The sequence below is a fragment of the Helianthus annuus genome, chromosome 2 (genome assembly GCF_002127325.2).
Source record: "Helianthus annuus cultivar XRQ/B chromosome 2, HanXRQr2.0-SUNRISE, whole genome shotgun sequence".
NCBI lineage: Eukaryota > Viridiplantae > Streptophyta > Magnoliopsida > Asterales > Asteraceae > Helianthus > Helianthus annuus.
The window spans coordinates 128,157,601-128,162,959 of NC_035434.2; the positions used below are offsets into that span (position 1 = coordinate 128,157,601).

Here is a 5,359-nt window from a genome sequence, read left to right on the forward strand (position 1 = left end):
TCTTTCAGACCGGGTTGGCACGTAGGAAAATCCTATTAATATTTATTTAAAAATATTAAATGCCTTTCCCCGATGGGGTTCTCTTCATACACAGAGAGAGATAATCATCATTGGGGGCGTCTTTAAGAAAACGGTTCTTTGACCAGGTTTGATACCTGTCTGAACAGGAAAATCCTGAAATAATATCTCTTAAGAAAAGAATTATGTTATGGCCCGGGAAAGCGCTGGCAACAACAGAAAGTAAGGGGTCCATGTAGCTGCTGCACCCGCCCCCTCTTAGTCAATGGGGCAGCAGGTTCGGCATCTACTACAAAAGAGAGAATCCACTTCAGATAACCCCGCCTCTGCTAGGCAGCGTGTGGAATGGCCAATAGGGGACCTTATTGGATATATAATCCAAGTCGAGAGTAGAGTTACGGGAACAGCCGTTTGATGGAAAACGACTTTCACGTTCGGTTCAGAGAGCACTTTTTTCGTTGAGAATTCCTCGTTCCCTCTCGATGGACCAGCGTCGAATTCAAAACTTGTGGGGCCCTATTATTCCATCTCTCGAGCCCCGAAGAAAACCCCCTCCCCTTCAGATTCTATATCTCTTTTGACTCTATATATGTGGGCACCTGATATCTATGAGGGTTCACCCACCCCGGTTACAACATTCCTTTCTATTGCGCCTAAAATCTCTATTAATGCTAATATTTCACGTCTTTCTATTTATGGTTCTTAGGGAGCTACATTGCAATAAATCTTCTTGCAGCATTGCTTCTATGATCTTAGGAGCGCTGGCCGCCATGGCCAAAACAAAAGTCAAAAGACTTCTAGCTCATAGTTCAATTGGAGATGTAGGTTATATTCGTACTGGTTTCTCATGTGGAACCATAGAAGGAATTCAATCACTACTAATTGGTATCTTTATTTATGCATCAATGACGATAGATGCATTCGCCATAGTTTCAGAATTACGGCAAAGCCGTGTCAAATATATAGCAGATTTGGGCGCTCTAGCCAAAACGAATCCTATTTCGGCTATTACCTTCTCCATTACTATGTTCTCCTACGCAGGAATACCCCCGTTAGCCGGCTTTTGTAGCAAATTATATTTGTTCTTCGCCGCTTTGGGTTGTGGGGCTTACTTCTTAGCCCCAGTGGGAATAGTGACTAGCGTTATAGGTCGTTGGGCGGCCGGAAGGTTGCCATGAGTAAGTCAGTTTGGGGGACCGAAGGCAGTTCTCCATGGAACGGACACGTAGCTTACCAAATCAATTGCGACACGGATGGGAATGCATGCTACGAAAGATAGGGTCGAGTCTGATACATCACGAGATGAACCTTGGTTTGGTGAATTGAAGTTGGCCTTAGGTGTAATAGGACTCCCAGTTACTGTACGCAATCGTATACTAAGGTGCTCCCCACTGGTTGTTGGAACGACGCAAGCCGGGCTGGGTCTCGATTCAGAAAGATGAAGGGCCCAAAAGTCTAAATAGGGAGTTATAAATTCCCCATCTCATTGGGGGCGGAAAACGAATCGACATTTTGATGTGATCCAACCTTTTCTATTTTAGTTGGGAAAGAACGACGAAGTCCATCCGAACCGTCCAATGAAGAATAAGAGGAGAGCAAAGCACCAATGGCACGCGAAGCGCATGCGGAACGAGCACGGAGAAAAAGAAGTTTGGAGGAGAAGCAGCCGAGCTCATTCCCTTCGCTTCTTGGGCCCAAAGCAGTGCAGTCTTTCCTGGCCAAATAAAGGATTTGGGGCTTCTTGCTACGCTACTTCACTAGAAATATCATTTGATTGAATAGTTGACCCAGCCCCTTGTTGTTTGAAAAAACCCTCCACTTCAATTGGTATTTTTTCACAAAAAGCAGACATTAGATAACAAATCAAGTGTTTCACTAAGATTTCGAATAGTGGTCCCGAATTCAAGTTGATTCTATTTTGCCTCTTCCTCAGAGAAAGACGATCAAAAAATTCCCAACCATGGTCCTTGCGGATCGGATCATTCCTATTATATACAAAGACAAACTCTAGATATTTGAGATCTTTCTCTTTGAATAATATCTCAATTCCAGCGACGGTTTCATTAGATATCTTACAACTAGAATCGCTCTTTTTTCCGATCCAGTCCCTCCACCACCGCGAACCCCAGTTAGATTCAGGCATGCTACACTTTTTAGTTATTGGGAGAACCCAAGTACTCTCTTTCGGATTCAGGAAAGAACTCTCATAGATCTTTTTTCCTTTTGGAAGATACAGGAGCGAAACAATCAACCTATTGATATTGGAAGACCCAACGGATTCTTCCAATGTATCATTTCTGGGTCCATTGGAATTCATAGGCATAGGAAGAAGCCCTATCAAATAGAGATTTTTTTCTTTTGACCATATTTCGATTGTTAATACGATATATAAGGACCGCTACTCCAAAGAGTATTACACCCTTGATCGTGAAATATCGATTGCTTGTTGAACCCTGTGAATTGTGTGAAAGTAGGATACTCCAAATTCGAGAGTCAAAAAGTTTTATAAAACGTTCTTGGTGGAAAAAAATGTGAATGAAAGATCCCACTGAATTGAATTGGGTCTAGGAATCTAAGAAATAGTGAGAATTCTTGATCTCTCTCAATTCTAAAATCCAGGACTTGAATTCATGTCCTGTCATTAAATTCCTCCTGATTTATTAGAACTAAAAGAATTCCATTTAAGCATCTCATTGCTTTAGTTGAAAGATTCCATTTGAATTGGAATCTGGTAATTCACTATGACCAGCTAAGCATCCATGACTGAATGGTTAAAGCACCCAACTCATAATTGGCGAATTCGTAGGTTCAATTCGTACTGGATGCACGCCAATGGGACCCTCCAATGACTTAGTTCGTCAATGTACCATTATTTCAAATACAACTCCGTTTTAACTATAATTTATATCGGAATATTGAGAAAAAAAAATTAACACAAACACGTATTTAGTTTTTTTTAAAAAATAATAAAAACTAACTTATGATAAAGTATTAGATTAAATACGTATATTATTTATTGTATAAGATTAGCAATCGATAAAAAAAGGAAACAACACATTGAGACTAAAAAAACTAAAGAAAGTAAAAAAAATTCATTGTTCATAAACTTTGCAAATGTTATATAGATAATTCATAATAGTCACCGACTTTTAAACATCAGCTAAGCCTGTAAACTTAAGCCATAGCAAGCAGTCAATGTCTATATGGCCGATCTAGGATTTTTTTCACTAGGTTCACTTTTTAGGTGCTTGAATTTCGATCAACTTGATGTTAAAATTCTCGGGTTGGTTCGGGCTTTATCATCTTTTTTTCCATGATGCTTCTTAGCATTTCCATCCCAAATAACCTGAGGATGCGTTATGCCAGATTCAATGTCTACGTGAGGTTCATCTCTGCCACCAAATGTGGACTTATATCACATACTAAGTGGCGTCTCCTTCAACATCCTATCTAAAGGCAAAAATAAGTAATTGTTACTTTCTATAAACTATTGGTGCATATAAAGTTGAATGAGCAGTTCTTAGATCATGAAAAATATTGTGGTATCATCAAAACAAGCAAATACGGATATGTACAACTTGTTGGGTGCTGCTTATGTTACTTATATGTCTAAAAATATACCCCACCATTAAAGAAGAGATACCTTTGAAACAGGCTTTAATATAAGACAAAGATTGACGGTGTGAGCACCAACTAAATTAGAAATCAAATAAGCAGAAATGGAATCGTATCAACACATACTTTTTCCCAATTGCAAATGCAACAATCGAATGTCTAAACAATAAGTCTCAATTTAATACACCTAATTTTACTATCACACAAACTGGTTTTCTTTTGTTAGGATGAACAAATTTTGTTTCTGATTATCACAAATTAGTAATTAAACAGACAAATTAAAGCATATTAAAAGAATAAGAGACAACAAATTAAAATAAATTAAAGCATATTAACAGTTAACACATCTGAGAGATATTTGGAGTGGTGGAACTACATCACACTATCACAGCATTAGTTGAAAGAGTGAAGAAACTTGACCAACAACATTGTTGTTACATTTGCATTTTTTGCCTTTAGGTGAATCAAAGCTATACTTTCTAGAGTAGTTGTTGACAGTGTCAACAAACAATAAACTCTATGCTGCTTTCCAAGATTAGGCCATGGGGTATGGGGCTTGGGTTGGGGCGTGGGTTGGCTGAAAACGCCCAAGCCACCACCCCAGGGGCTTGGGTTGGGGCGTGGGTTTGGGGCGTGGCCCCATTGGCGTGGGTTTGAAGCCGGGCGTGGGGCGGGCTAGTAGGGCTAGTAAGGTGACATGGCGGGCTCTCAATGGCCAAACCAAACTCATGCCCCCAACCCAAGCCCCCAACCCAAGCCCCACCATACCCATGGGCGTGGGTTTGAGTGGTGGGGGAGCTCCCATTCCACGTGTCAACAAATGCCCCAACCCAAGCCCAGCCCAAGCCCCACCATACCCCATGGTCTTAAATATTATGAACCGGTTTAACTACATCAAGTAAACCGACGGCTGGAATTGGAAATGTAGGTGGAGGGCTGGAGAGGGTGGGGAGGCGGTCGGCGAGTGACGGTTGTTTGCTGGAGGTGGATGGGGCGGGGGCTGGAGAGGGTGGGGGTGTTTGATGTTCGTTAGTTGTTTTGCCAGTGGAACTACGAGTCTGTTTGGTATAAGGTAATTGAATGAAAGAGAAAATGGAATGAACAAAGTAAAGGAATGGACAATGGAATGAAATGGATCATTCCATTGTGATGTTTAATTACTCATATGTAAATAGAATGAATCATTACTTTGTGCCATTTGATTTGATACACAAAAAAAACGAAGTAACGAAACACAATTTATTAAAAAAAAAACAACAACAATGGTAAAAAGGTAATAGAATGAATCATTACTTTGTACAATTTGATACACAAAAAAGACAAAGTAACGAAACACAATTTATTAAAAGCAACAAAAATATAATTGCCTTAATATCAATAATAATAACAACAACAAACAATGATTAAAAAAAAAGTAATAATAAAAATATTAATATTAAATTAATATAATATAATAATAATAATAATACGTTTCTTTCTATTCTTGGAAAGAATGAAAAAAAAATACTTTACCAAGGAATGAAAATTCTTATAATAGAAAGGAGTTACATTCCTTGTGGAATGCTCTATTCCATTACTAATGGTAACCAAACATGTTTTTTTTCATTCCATCACAATAATGAATTCCATTCTGCCTTTAATTCATTCATATCAAACGCTACCTAATAGAATTTAGGAATTGAAATCGAAATTGCTGAATTAAACAACCCAATTCGAGATGGGAAAT

At 39.0% G+C, this 5,359-nt stretch overlaps 1 pseudogene; it reads left to right on the forward strand.

Annotated features, from left to right (window-relative positions):
- Positions 1 to 395: 395 nt before the first annotated feature.
- Positions 396 to 1,247, forward strand: LOC118486696 (annotated as a pseudogene).
- The last annotated feature ends 4,112 nt before the right edge of the window (positions 1,248 to 5,359 follow it).